Source organism: Anser cygnoides, chromosome 1 (genome assembly GCF_040182565.1).
Source record: "Anser cygnoides isolate HZ-2024a breed goose chromosome 1, Taihu_goose_T2T_genome, whole genome shotgun sequence".
Classification (NCBI taxonomy): Eukaryota; Metazoa; Chordata; class Aves; order Anseriformes; family Anatidae; genus Anser; species Anser cygnoides.
The window spans coordinates 50,747,122-50,762,302 of NC_089873.1; the positions used below are offsets into that span (position 1 = coordinate 50,747,122).

A 15,181-nucleotide genomic window follows, 5' to 3' on the forward strand; every position below is an offset into this window, starting at 1 on the left:
GGTTATTAACAGTGGGTCCTGTGGTTGGCTGGGCCTAGTTTACTTCAGGGTAGAAAACTGCAATATAGATCATGCTTCACGATAGACAAACATTTGCTGTCACGTGGTAGCTACCAACAAGCATGGATTTCCTTAGCACCGAAGGCAAAGGCAGAGGTTTCACATCCAGACATGAAAGCAGGTCAAGTTGTTTGAGCCCTGAGAGGAGATATGAATAGCTGTCACCACCACAGTGTGTGTTGGACCTCAAGAGTAAAACTGCCCTGGCATACCAAGCTTTATTCTTATTTTAGATATCAATAAAATTAGGATGCAAGTCAGTAGAACCATTAAATCTCAGTATAGGCACATTTCAGTTGTAAGTTAGCTCTGACTGAACAAATACTTAATACCATATATGTAACTGGTTTGGGTACTGTAATGCCAGTGGCCCGATACCATTTCAATGATAGAGGAGTTTTTAGGGTGTGAAGAAGATCTTATGTGTGGAGCTGCGGAGAGTAAACAAGTGTTTCACCCAGGTGAAGGGAGGACAGAAAAAGGAAGAGAAATGTCTTGTTGGGGCTGAACTTAAGAATACATTCAGATATGAACATGCACATAGATACTGCTCAAAAGGCAAGTGATGCCCTGCTGTGCACCACTTCCCCTGAAGCTGATCTGCCCCTCCTGGCATATGCAGTGTGTTCCCTCCTGCTTGTCGAAGGCAACTCAGGCAGCAGGAGCCTGCCTCTGAGAAATGTTTCTCCATCTGTGGAATGACACCTTCTTGTGTTAGTCACTCTCCCTGAGCATAGAGCTGGGTGTTGGTTTCAAAAAAAAAAGTTCAAAACACTGTACAACAGCTATTCTTTCTTATTTCTTTAAGCAGATCAGTGGATCTCCTTAGGTTTTGCATGTTCAGCCCATACAGGCACAACTGCATTGTTCCCTGCTTCACCTCCTCTTCCCATTCTTCCTAGCCATTCTCCCCCAACCCCCCCACCCAAAAAAAAAAAAAAAAGGTAATATAGAGTACTTCAGGCTGGAGCCTTACATTAAAGAAATAAAAATAAATTAATGCAGTTTGACTGCCTGTAGATTACAATGGCAAAATTATCATGGTTCCTATTCATAATGCACTTGGAATATAATTTGGGCAATTTCTCATGTTGGGAAAATCTCTTTCTGTTAAGAATTACAGCTCTCCAGCACTGTAAGACTAACATTTGCATACTGATAGAGAACAGAAAAAAGGTGCTTTTAAAATAGCTAGTTAGCTTCCCATTGAGCATGAGTTACAGTCACTATAACTTTTAATATTTTGACCTTTTAGTGTATTTTTCTTAAATTGTGATTGCTGCTTCAGGACATGCAGCCAGCAAAGGGATTTTGAACATAATTTTGACAAAGGCTGAGAGTTTAGCTGTTAACCTCAAATGTGGTGTTCCCTCCCACCCTCCCCAAATTACCCCACAGATGTCCATCTCTTAGACTTTCTGAACAGCTAATGTGATTTGAACTGATACATTTTATTGTCTCCTAAATGACCTTTACTTTTTTTGAGAAATACTGTTAAGATAAGTAACAAACCCACGGAAGAACAATTTATCTTAGGTACAGATCATAGGAGAATAATGCTGTAAGAGTGAAATAAACAGAGGTAACTTAAACCACTTGCTATCTCAGGTTCAAATCCACCCCCGCTTTTTTTTTTTTTTTTTTTTGTGTGTGTGTGTGTGTGTGTGTGTGGTGGAGGCAAGTGCCATCTTCCAGTGAAGTTAGTGAAACAGGTTTGTGCCTTGTCTCTGAAAAAGATTTTACTCCTCGTTTGTTGGGCCACTCTGTGAAGTGAGATCTTTGTGCAATTGCAAGTGCAGATGTTCTTGTATACAAGTTTATTGTATACATCCATTACTTCATGTGAAGCTGAGAGTCTGTTGCAGGGTTTACCTTCTTTGATATGTAGGACCTTCATCCCAATGGCTTGCATTGTTCCTGTGAGAAAGACAGACAGATTTTTGACCTGGATGACAAGATTAGTACCAAATTATGGCAAAGAAGGAAATGTATTAGTTTTGCAGGGTGACTTGTAAGATATTTGTAGAATCCCTTGTATAGAGAGTACAGAGGGTTTCACTTTTCAGAACTGGGAGGTGGGATAGAGAGTAGCAAGATACAGCAAGCACTAGACCAACTGCAATGCACGCATAACCCAAAATACAAGTGTTACAGGGCTGACTTTGAAAGAGTGTTTGCTGCTCAGCATTGCCTGATCCTGAGCCACACCCTTAGTCCCACAGTGTCCCTGCTTCCATACAGTATCTGTATCAAAGGTGGGGAGATGGGGTCCTGCTGCCCAGAATGCCACTTTACTCTTTTCCACTTTGTATGAAACTGAACCAGTGAAAACAAAAAAAAAAAAAATCACTTTTCGTCTAACAGAACGACTGAACAGAGCAAAGTTGTTGCATATGGACTCTGTGGGGCTCAGAAGGATCACAGAAGAAGCAGCACAGGGGATCTTGAGAGTCATGAAAGGGGACCTGCCAGTGGCGTAATTCTGTAGAAACCCTCCTTATAGGATGAAGTAGCCCTCTTGTCATATGTTACCAGGACCTGATATGCACCCAGGCTAAGCTGCGAATGACTGCTCAGGAGACAGATCTCCTAGCCTCCCTGAGTCTTGCTGAGATGTAGTGTCACTGCAAGAATTGTCATTATAGGCATTAGCAGTGTCATGAAAGATTCAAACAGCACAGCGTAAATAATGCTGCACATCAATAACATGGCATAAGCACAAAAATTCACCACAGAGTTTAATAAAACAAGTTTCATGCAGCCAGCTCCTCTGGTGGTCAGTATTAGATCTTTCAGGTTTGTATGAATCTTGCCAAATGCACTTCCTTAACAAAGAAAAAGTCTAAAAACTAGGAAACAAGGTGATTTTGCATCAGAATCTGCACAAGCTTATATGTATTTTCACTTCTTATTAAAAAAAAAAAAAGAAAAAGTAATAGAAGAGTACATAAGAATACTCCAGAGTATATACAAATATACAAAACTATTGCTGTAAAACTGATAGTTTGACCTAAAAACTTCTTTAGCATTTTTTCTGCCTCAAGGCAAGATTTACTTCATTTTTCAAGTTTGCCACACTTCACATCCAACCAAACAAATAATATCCAGTCAAAATATAAAAAAAAGGAAGATCACACAACACTCTCAAGCCCAAGTACACGATCTGCTTTTTATTCTTTGCCATGTGTTTCCTCCACGCTGCAGGATAAGTTTATAGCAAGCCTTTAAACCTCAGATAAAAAATATCAAGATAGACAATTAAAGGCCTCTACCATTGGTGGTACTATATAATAAAATTAATCCTTATATACCACAACAAAGAGATTATACTCATAAATGAAAGCCTCAGCCCACTAATGGCCACATCACTAACAATGACAAGTCATAAATATATCAAATGAATGCATTTAAAAACCAACATTATCATAAATGTTTGAGATCAGGTTGGACTTTTTTTGGGGAAAAAAATGGTTATTTTAGACACTTGGGACAACGGAAAGACCTGTCTAAAAACTGCTATAAAAATTTACTTTTTTTTTTTTTTTCCCAAACCAACCTAATCTTCAGGTCATTGGGTGCATGGGATCTGTTGTTGACACTGAATGTATTTGGACTTAAGGCATGAGTGGATTCATAAAAGACTGTCCATTTGTAATATGCAGAATATAAGACTTCTAGGCTTAAAATATACCAATCGACCTTCAAAATATCATCTTCAAAACAGCACATACTTGCATTCCTGACTATTTTGTTTTTAAATGTATTTCTCAATTCCACGTATTTTGAGTCTTGTAAAACTACGTTTTAAAAAGAACATTTATAATGTATGTGTTTCCTTTTTGTCTCCACTTTCAGTCCCCAGGAGTCAGTAAGGCCAGACTTTTCTTCTTGCTTTACATATGGTTGGCAGCAAATGAAGCAGTTTTCACTGTGATGAAAAATCTCTGTATATAACCTGTCACCCTAAGGAAGAGGCACATCCTGTTTAATAAGAATTTCCTCCACGTGATCCAAGAAGAGTCCATTCAGAATCTGCATGTAACCAAAAGAAAAGAATAGGGGAATGATTTGATTATATTATGTTGTAATAACAATGAAAAAACAACAAATACAACATGTGTGTAAGCTTACAAAGCTTGTAGATTTTGCTTCTCTGTACCGCTTAACAAAGACAATGCAGATACAAAAGAATTCTTTATTTACTATAGGAAAAATGAAATGTAATGAATTTTGCTGGCACTAAATTTTTGTCCTGGATTTGCAGGGTAACATAAGATGTTGATTAACAGTAATATGAAAAAGTGTCACAACTTTTAAATTCAGGAAACTACTAAAGATTATCTAAGATTATCTAACTATTTATCAGACTTTCTTGCCACTTGTGGATATGTTGGGGGCATTAGAAGCCTACATGAGTTCAAGAAGTGATTGGATACATCTACTTCATGAGCCAGAAAAATCTACATTTAGTAACAAACCAGTCTTGTTGGATTTTATTTAATGAAGTCCCTGCACAGCAGATTTCTGCAGGTTAGGAAAGTATTGTGGGCTAATATCTCTGCACACAAGTAATCTGTTCTTATATTCTCAGCTGCACATCCTCTATGGGCCATTGATGGGAACCAGTTACTTGGCTTTCAATCAGTACCATTGTGACCTGATCTAACACAGCGCTCTTCATTCCTATGAAAGCATTAGTCAAACCCGGTGCCTCAGTTCTCAAAACCCAACTGAACAAACCAGCCTATCAGATTTGCCGTTGTCTGGAGACACAAGAGAACAAAATGCCTAAAAAAGAATCATTTAAAAATTCCCAGATCATGGTAGCTGGTGAACCATGCTACATAAAAAGCCAAATTAATTTACTTTTCCCTTAAAGACCCAAAGAACCTGAAAGATGAAGAACTCCTTTCCTGACTTTGAATTTGGGGGGCTGTGTGTCCCTGGGCCTGTTTGCTGGCTGGACACCTGAAAAAATTCATTCTTTCCCCTACTCATTTTGCGTCCAGTCTCAGAAGCCTGTTGGAAGGAGAAAATTCTTTCCCACCATTGGAAGGACTGCATGTAAGTGGAAATGTATTCAAAGCCACATGAAAATGTTCATTCTCTGTTCGCCCAGGCTGAAGATTCCATGCAGAAGGAACATCTGCTTGATCCTGCTAAATCATCTTTTCAAAACACAGCAAAGTTTCACATAGCAACTGGCAAATAGATGGGAAAATATAGAAAAACAGAGCTGATGCCTTTTATAAACATTCACACAACAGCAAAGTTAAGTGGGCTGTTGTTAGCCCAGGAAGCAGGCAACACCACTGAGTTTACCCTTTATTCTTTAAAATACATTTTAAACTCCTGTTTAAGAAGGCTTACAGCAAGTAACTCCTCAAAGTTAAGTGGGCTTGGTTCTCTGGCAAGTAGGGAGATTTACTGCCTTCCTTCCTTTCCTTTCCTTTCCTTTCCTTTCCTTTCCTTTCCTTTCCTTTCCTTTCCTTTCCTTTTCCTTTCTTTTCCTTTCCTTTCCTTTCCTTTCCTTTCTTTCCTTTCCTTTCCTTTCCTTTCCTTTCCTTTCCTTTCCTTTCCTTTCCTTTCCTTTCCTTTCCTTTCCTTTCCTTTCCTTTCCTTTCCTTTCCTTTCCTTTCCTTTCCTTTCCTTTCCTTTCCTTTCCTTTCCTTTCCTTTCCTTTCCTTTCCTTTCCTTTCCTTTCCTTTCCTTTCCTTTCCTTTCCTTTCCTTTCCTTTCCTTTCCTTTCCTTTCCTTTCCTTTCCTTTCCTTTCCTTTCCTTTCCTTTCCTTTCCTTTCCTTTCCTTTCCTTGCCTTTCCTTGCCTTTCCTTGCCTTGCCTTGCCTTTCCTTGCCTTGCCTTGCCTTTCCTTTCCTTGCCTTGCCTTTGCCTTGCCTTGCCTTGCCTTGCCTTGCCTTGCCTTGCCTTGCCTTGCCTTGCCTTGCCTTGCCTTGCCTTGCCTTGCCTTGCCTTGCCTTGCCTTGCCTTGCCTTGCCTTGCCTTGCCTTGCCTTGCCTTGCCTTGCCTTGCCTTGCCTTGCCTTGCCTTGCCTTGCCTTGCCTTGCCTTGCCTTTCTTTTCCTTTTCTTTTCCCTTCCCCTTCCCTTCCCTTCCCTTCCCTTCCCTTGCCTTCCTTCCTTCCCTTCCCTTCCCTTCCCTTCCCTTCCCTTCCCTTCCCTTCCCTTCCCTTCCCTTCCCTTCCCTTCCCTTCTTCCCTTCCCTTCCCTTCCCTTCCCTTCCCTTCCCTTCCCTTCCCTTCCCTTCCCTTCCCTTCCCTTCCCTTCCCTTCCCTTCCCTTCCCTTCCCTTCCCTTCTTCCCTTCCCTTCCCTTCCCTTCCCTTCCCTTCCCTTCCCTTCCCTTCCTCCCTTCCCTTCCCTTCCCCCTTCCCTTCCCTTCCCTTCCCTTCCCTTCCCTTCCCTTCCCTTCCCTTCCCTTCCCTTCCCTTCCCTTCCCTTCCCTTCCCTTCCCTTCCCTTCCCTTCCTTCCCTTCCCTTCCCCCTTCCCTTCCCTTCCCTTCCCTTCCCTTCCCCCTTCCCTTCCCTTCCCTTCCCTTCCCTTCCCTTCCCTTCCCTTCCCTTCCCTTCCCTTCCCCCTTCCCTTTCCCCCTTCCCTTCCCTCCCTTCCCTTCCCTTCCCTTCCCTTCCCTTCCCTTCCCTTCCTTCCCTCTCACATCCAGATCTATGGTTCCTGAGATTTCTGCCAACTCAGCAAAGATGCAGTGAGTTGCTGATTCTGTTCCATCTTAGTTCTCATCTGTAACATGAGTGTGAGTCATCAGATGGTGCCCTTACAGACAGACTTTGGAGGCCTACTGGACTGATTTTATAAGCATTTAAATTGCAGGGAAAATGTATAGTGACCAAAGTCTTTTTCTGGAGGTAATGACTGTTTGGAAAGAGATTTTCCTGTTGGGGTAGGGAGACCATTAATTAGAATGAGGAAGAAAACTTATGGTGTACACCTGACAGAGATGGTAGATTTAGAACTGAGGAGAAAAGGTCTTCATTATATTTGCAGGGACATATTGTCTTGTTGCTCTTTTGTTCTGAGTTACCTTTCAGAAATACGTGAAGAGATGCAAGAAAAGGTTGGGTCACTGTGATCTGATAAATCACAAAATATAATCTCAACATTTGTTCTGAAAGTTTATCAGAGATACTGAAAACAAAGCTGAAATAAGAATTGGGCTTGGCAAGAACATAAACTTTTGCATTCAAGAAGGTTACATGGTATAATACACTTTGTGATTACCAGATGACAGATTCTTGTTTTTTATTTATTTTTTTTTCCCCTCTGCCCTCTGAAAGCTTCTCAGCCAGTTTAAATGTTTCTTCTATTCATTTTTTTCTGCTTTCAGAAACTAATGCTGTGCATATTGCTCAAAAACACTCAACGGGACACATTAATAGAAGACAAGCACTTTGCAAGAAACGGGTTTCCAGTGCTCTTTGCTGTCTGCACCCATTTCTCTAATTCAGTCACCCACTAATTAAAAAACTTAAGCAGAAATGGAAGTATACAAAACAGTATATTTAGATTAATTTATAAGTAGCAAGATGTCCCTTGGGATTCTGATTCATGACTGAGTTCCTATGTGTAAAGGTATTGTAAATAATAAATAATTTTTGGCCTGTCTAAGTCTGCTAAGGGGAATCTTATTTTTATTTAGGCAGAGGATGTTTTGCAATTAAAAACAATTACTCTAGGATGGGGAAAGTACTTCTCCCTTGGGGACAGTCAGGCTGCAGGCTAATGTATGCCTCTCTTGAGAGACTCCTTGCTGCCTGCTGCTGAGAGTACTTAGGTATAGGTGAAGAGAGAAAAAGAGAGAAAGGAGTCTGGTATGTGGCTAAAACCTAAATATGTTGCATGGAATTGATTTTATGGGCCACTGGAACAGCACTTCTGCATTTAATATAGTTACCCATATAGTATTTGACTAGAGCTGTGTGGAAAAAGGTAAAGTCATTCCACAAACGATTTCAGCACTTTGACTCTTGGTTCTTATCTATTGTGGAATGGGGACTACAAGTGCCAAAATCATCTCTGACGGCAAGAGGAGTTCTGGTCCCATGACAGACTGATGGATGTTGGGAGCCTTTTGCTGCCAAGGAGCTGTAAGACTGGAAGGAGTGGGAAGCCATACACATTCTTGATGCAAACCTATGTGTTCTATTCCAAACTTCGGTGAAACTGCACGTACTCTACAGAACATTTCAGTTTAACAGAAGCTACTAATGTTGACAAATTGGGGCATCTTTTGGATCAGCTGCAGATTTATTTGAAATACAAATAAAGATATTGATTTTAATTATTACAGCTATGGAATCAGTTTACTTTGCTTTCAAGTCACTGTACAACAAAAATTTGACTCATTTTTTGAATAATCTGGTAAGATACAAGTGACTACTTGGCTAAATTTTTGGTCACTGATTTTTCATCAGATATAGGTCTAGTTGTATTACCCTTCCCACCCTTCTCCCTATACACACAGACTGTATCCCATTATGCCATGTCATGTTGGTTTACCTCCCATTTTAACAACACGTCATGATGTGACGCCCCATAATTCACAGAGACAGGAACAAAGTACTCTAAACAGCAGAGTGATTGTGCTGCTGTAATATCTGGGGCATCTGTGGAGTGCTTGATGATGGCACAAGTTTTTAGGTTTCTGAATAAAAGTTGGATAGCTCAGCAGATTTGCAATGCTTAATGGGCTAAAATGCAAGGGTAATCAGTACAGCAAAGAACCTGGTGCCTGGAATCTCAGCAGCCCATGAAGCAGAAAGTAATCAGCTCAGCCTTCTCCAGCAAGTGTCACTGCAGCTTCTACATGTGGCTTCAAGGTGCCTGAATGGGTTCAAAGTGGAAGAGAAAAGTAGAGAAGAAATGTCATTCAACCCATAATATCCTGGTTCTTATAGGAGTTGTTAATGCACGTATTTGGAAATGTCTTGTTGAACAGCTCATTGACGACTGAGTTATTTGTACTTTAAAGGGGCTGGTGTATGAAACGTGCTTATTCTGTAGACTCATACGAATGATTATTCACTCTCTTTGTTGTGGTCAGGCTTCCAAGGAGGATATGACTCCCCCTGTGCTGTCCAGACTAATAATCCTAAAACAACATCTGCTCAACAAGATTTGCAAACTGAGGTTTAGATAGCATGCAAAAAATTAATAACAAGTTACTCAGTGCAGTACAAACTAACAGGTTAGTGTGGTTTCAGTATCCAGTGGTCCACACCAGCATAATCCTGCTAAAAAAATGGTTTCTTATAGATGAGTTTGATGTTTCCAAGACTCACCTTTATGCTGTATACTGAAAGCAGAGATTTTCTTCCACATATGAGTTGTGCAGACAGCCTAAGTTGCTTCAGAAAAGACAAGAGCAGCCATTTGTGAAGAATATAACTGAATATGTTTCAGTTATGACAGACTCCTTCCGTCTTGTGTAAAGATCCAGATTTGCATGCAGTTAACTTGTCCACAACTTCTCCTCAGCCATCCATGTTACAAAGAACACAAAGCCTGAACAGAGAGAGTAGGGCACTGCTGGGATTTCAGGAAGGTGAGAAAAGGCAAGTAAATATGAAGCAGAAAAAGACATGGTGATGGCAGGGGTCACTGCACTGGCCTATATATACTACCTGCCAAATGGAGATTTAGTGAAATCATAGGCTGTAGGTTTGGTCCCTAGTGCTGATGCAGACAAATGCTCCGTTACCTCATTTCCTCATCTGAAAAATGAAGATAATCATAACATTTCCAATTCTTTCTCATCTATAGTTCTGAGGTTTTTTAGGAGGACCTAAACCTTGTTCAGACAAGACAAGAAGCTGGACTGCCTACCCCAGGCAATCCAGACTCAATTAGGGTTCTGCACTGAACAACAGAGCAGATTATTTTGTTTATATTGATGATAATAATTGTGTTAGTGTTAAGTAACGCTCAGAGTTGATTGTGCTTCCACTGTTCTTTCCGTTGTTCTGCCCTGAGCACAGAGAACACATTAGCATTAAAACTCTTTGATTAGGTAGGTATGTAAAAACAATACAACAAAACAATGTCAGGTTAATATTTATCTTACAAATATTGTTTAATAAGGAAGAAGTCATAATCCATCCTCTAACTGTTGTTCTGTAGCCAACTATGTAGAGAAGTGGCCAGGTTGGATGCAAATATTGGACAGAAAAGGAGTTATTGTTTTTACTGTAATGTTAATTTATCACTATGAATAACATAATAGTATTACTGAATTAAACATATAACTAGATATGGTATGCGTCAGAATCTTCCTCTGAGTTTTGGATAAGCACTTAATGATCAAGCATAACAGATTTTAATGGTTGTAATGATCAAGTATGATGAGTTGTCTACATGAGCAACCAGAGTGCAGAGAAATTTATAGAAAGTGTGTCAAGTTACAGATCTTTAGTTCAAAAGAGTCTAGAAGAATCCCATGTTATGCGTAAAGTAAAAATGAAAAATTTACAGCACTAGCATGCATATTTCATTTAATTATTCGGAAGAAATTTGACTCAAAACTTGTAAGTACAGAGAAACAATGTACCACAAAGTACCACAACAGAACAACGTATTTCAGGTTTTGGGGTGTTTTATCCTTTTGAAATTCTGCATTTTCTGCATTTTCCAGCCACTCCATAAAATTTATCATTTAGTGGAAAATTTGCCTTTCATTAAAAATAATTCTCAGCAATACACAAGTAAATCCATAACTTGGTAGTACCCTGTCTGCAAATGCACTTTTCTTTCATATAAATTGCTAAGATCAGCTATAGATAGCTACCTGGAAAATTGGCCATATGGTGTCCTGAACATGGTAAATTTTTAAAATTAAAACACTTCAGAACTTAAAAGACAACAGAAAACAAACAAAAAAAAACAAAAAATGTGGGAAATATAACTGCTTTTCTGGTGCAATACCTTAGATTCATCAAAAGTAAAGAAACAAAAATTCAAAGAAAATAATTTTATTTTCCTTGAAAATCTGATTAAAAAGAGGAAAAGTAAACCATTTAACATCTATTTTTAAAGTAATGACATTACCAAGGCTTTCAAAATACAGCAGAGTGTTTCAAAACATTATTCTTTAACAAGATTATGTACCTTTTCATAAGGGTGTCCTTTGATGAGCTATGAAAGAGAACAATAATGGAAGATAAACTGAAGCTCCTTTTGTAAGGACCAAAATTAAAAAAAAAATAAAAAAAGGCAAAACAGAAAAATAAAATAATCTGCCAACTTCAAAAGAATTTCAAAGCATGAAATTCCTTAAGCTTGAAACATAATTTAATGACTTACGTTTAGGGATACAATGCAGAGCTTTGAAATCTTGAGAAAACAGGAAAATATGACTTGTCTTTTTTATGACTAATGAAAATATGTCCACAAAGGGTTTCTAATTGTGATACCCCAGATGTCTGCGATCTACAAACATGTCACACCCAGCAATATTTTTAAATTTCAGTTCCTTTTTTCCTGTGGATTTACATGAAATAAAGCACTGTTTAAGGCCAGCTTTCTCAACTGGAACTTGTTCAGCTCAGAAGTCTATTTAGAAATGAGGAAAAAACATATTTTCTCCTCCCAAAATTAGGAGGAGGCACCCATGCTGCATAATCATTTTCTTCACCTAAAGTGTGTCTGTACTCTGGATTTTGTTAGTTGTGTCGGTTGCAATGAGCTGTGTATTTGTTGATATTTACTTATGTTGATCTTGTTATTCCACTATAGGCAGGAATTACCTGGTACGAGAAGACTAAACAATCTTCTATGCAGTGTCACACAGTGCTTTCATTTCATGTAAACTTATTCTCTCTCCCCCCCCCCTCGAAGTGTGTGTGTGTGTGTGTGTAATAAAATGGTTAGTTTAGACAAAGTGCCTCCCTTTTATTTGTGTAAAGATGAATGAGGCCAATCCAATATTCTATGATTTTACAGAAATCAAACAAATGTTATTGCCCAATCTGCGGCTCTGGCCAGATCTTAATATTTCATAGCTCCTTAAAAACACACAGGTCAAAAGTTCTTCCTTGGTCTGTGATTTTCTGTATGTTTTTATTTCCTGTCCATTGGTGAAATTAGAAAAAAAAAAAAAAGCTGATTACAAAAGATTGAATACTGGTGCTCCAGGTTTTATGAGGCTAGGAGGAGCTGACAGCCCTCCTCAAGGAGTCCAGGTGAATGTTAAAATGGGAATGTTGTTAAAGTAGCATGAATGTAAAAGGAGCTGAAGTCTTGCTTGTCAGTACAAGCCTCCTCTTATGGATGGATGAAGTCAGAACATTTTGGGGGGATACTCTGGATCAAACCAAATGTTGCAGCCATTTGCTACTGATATTGCTGTTTGGCTCTCTGTACAGCACCCTGTATACATGCATTTAGGTAACACGGTTTCTTTAAAAATAATGGTAAACCTTGAAATAGGAACTCTTCAGCTTAGCGTGTTTGCTGAACAAACACTGAAAGGCAGCGGGGAGGTAAATCATTGTTGCATGCTGAAGGGAAGCACGGCATTACTTATGAATGACTGCATGCATGGCTGCCTGACTCAATGAATGAATCATCCAGAACAAGGCTGTGCAGCTCTAACTAGCACAGAAACCTCTCAGATACTAATTTATAAAGCTTATTCATAAATATTGTATATTCTACAAGGCAAGGAAGGAAGCACAGTCAGACCTGGTTAATGTATTTTTTTTTTCCAGGGCTGAGTGCTTTGCCTCGTTGCAGTGCTCGCCTCTGTGAGATCACTTGTGGGCACACAGTCCTTCCAGGTCCAGCAGCGCAAGCATTTCAAGCCAGGCTGGGATTCGCTGACCTGATGGACTGCTTCACATACACATTCATTAGAAATAGCAGTGCCACTGGGGAAATATTTTGCTATGAACTCTCTCTTATACTACAAACTTTTGAAATCCAGGGATATTTTTAATCATTTAAATATTTCTATGTTGGCTTCCATTTTTAAACAAAACTCAGCAGACCCTAACAGGCCAACATTTGTAGGGTTTTTTTAGCGTGGCAAGCATCTCATGCCAGACTATCTGAAACATTGCCAATATTGCCAATATCAGCTGATGTTCCACTTGGAGTCTTGGAAAATTTCATAGGAAACCTTTCAAATGATGAAATATTGTCTGCTTCAGAACAGTGTCTCTGTCCTGACTAGTTTAACTCCATAAGCGAAAGTTCCATGTTGCAGAACCAAAATTTTCACAATTTGATTTTGATTTTGAAAAAGCTTCAACAAAACATCACACTTTGCACTCTTTAGTCTCTGCTTGAAAAGTGGTTTTGCTGCTTTTTCAAATTGGCACAGCTTACTACACCACGATGATCAAAAGTCACCCTATTTCTCCAGTAAAAAGAAGCCTGCATTAGCAACACACTATGCTGGAGATCCATTCAAATACTTTGAAAACTCTAAATGCTCCAAAATCTTTTAGGAGTTTCAGTCTGATTTCCAGCTTTGTGAGTGGAAAATGATCAGTACTGATGAGCTTTGATGTACAGACAAATGAAGATATTTTATTTCAAGATACCACTGTAAAAACAAACGTAGAAAGCAAATTGAAAGAGACTACAAAAATATCACTGCTGTGTAAGCCAGGTGATATTTAACTAAGAAACACTGTAGTTCTTTGGGCTTTGAGCCTAGACAGAGTTAGATATAATACAGCTGTGTTTTGTGAAGCATGTCACACACAAAATATATCCTGAAATTAAATGATAGAACAGGGCAAAACATATAACATGAATTGCAAGAAAGAGCATACAGATTCTGGCAAACAAAATTAGAATGAATTTTTAAGGTTAATAGTGAAAGTTACATTCACAGAAACAATCCAGCTAACATTTATTTTATTTTATTTTATTTTATTTTATTTTATTTTATTTTATTTTATTTTATTTTATTTTATTTTATTTTATTTTAATTTTATTTTATTTTATTTATTTTATTTTATTTTTCAGTAAGTGTTTAAGATGGGAGTATTCTGCTCCAAGCAAAATAAACAGAGGCTTAAGGTGAGATGAAAGAATGTATGGATAACAAGGAAAGCAGGCAGGCAGACTGTAGATACTCTTGTGCAACTACTCAACATGCTCTGAAAAATTGCCATTAAAGAACTTTGTAGTGGCATCAGCAGTAGCTCACAGCTGTTTTTTTCAAGCCCAGGGACATCTAAATTCATATCGACAGACTTTGCAGGAGAACACTGGTGAGGCCACAAGCAGTGCTGCCACACACCAGTGCTGCTCAGATGAACACCAGGTTGGTCAGAGCCTTACAAATACTTGCAGAAAACCTTGTGCAGTGCTGCTGCGAACAGGACTCAGGCAGGTCAGAGGCAGCATTCAGGTCAAAGAAGTCCCTCCCCTGGAGTGCCACCTCTGCTTCTACCGACCCTCTCTGTTGATCAGCTAGGGCTTGTGCTGCAGGATGGGTCTGGTTATACATCTTCCTTCCAGAGATAAGTTACTCCCAAGCTAGGACACCTTCTGCATGATCCTGTTTACCTGTAGGACAGAGGAATCAGTCACTTAAGACACAGATGCTCACCACAGTATTGCTATACAGCTATGGCCAAGGCTCCTCATTACTCCTCTGGGCACACAGCTGTTAACATCTAGCATGGATTTTGAGTATCTTGTTAGTAATACAGGTTGGCATTTCCCTGGACACAACATCCAACATTTGCTTCTTGTAATCAGGCAGGACTGCTTTTGCAGAACAGGAGAGGCTGCGAGCTACATGCTCCTTATTTCAGAGCCCCAGAGGACAGGGAAATGCTCACAGATGGGAGGCAGAAGCAGCTTCCCAGTGTGCCTTTGCAGATGCATTTCACCGAATATGCTGGCCTCAGTAGTTCTTTATAATTAACTTCTCCCACAGATGGGGGACCACAGTGCCAGTGGCAGCACTATGATGTCACTGCCAGTCGTGCAGTGCAGCCCCATCACAGGGGTTATAGTGCAAAAATTCAAGAGTTAAATGCAAAAAAGCTGCAGAGATCCCTTTGTTGCTGTTTGTTCTCTCTTGCTCTGTTAGCTCTAGATGTAGAAATTTCATTCTGTTGCAACCCTCAGTGCT

At 39.4% G+C, this 15,181-nt stretch overlaps 1 long non-coding RNA gene across 4 annotated transcripts; it reads right to left on the bottom strand.

The window, feature by feature from the left end:
* Positions 1-3,210: 3,210 nt before the first annotated feature.
* On the bottom strand, positions 3,211-12,497 carry LOC106036885 (uncharacterized). 4 transcript variants are annotated; one of them, XR_001207713.3, is made up of 5 exons: positions 11,389-12,495; positions 11,194-11,220; positions 9,372-9,594; positions 8,815-8,913; positions 3,211-4,092 (listed from the first exon to the last, which is right to left on the bottom strand). It is a non-coding gene; the product is annotated as an uncharacterized lncRNA (long non-coding RNA). The 4 variants fall into 4 exon arrangements; XR_001207712.3 differs by lacking the exon at positions 3,211-4,092 and having other exon boundaries at positions 6,724-8,913; positions 9,372-9,803; positions 11,389-12,497; XR_001207711.3 differs by lacking the exon at positions 3,211-4,092 and having other exon boundaries at positions 6,724-8,913; positions 11,389-12,494.
* Between the last annotated feature and the right edge of the window lie 2,684 nt (positions 12,498-15,181).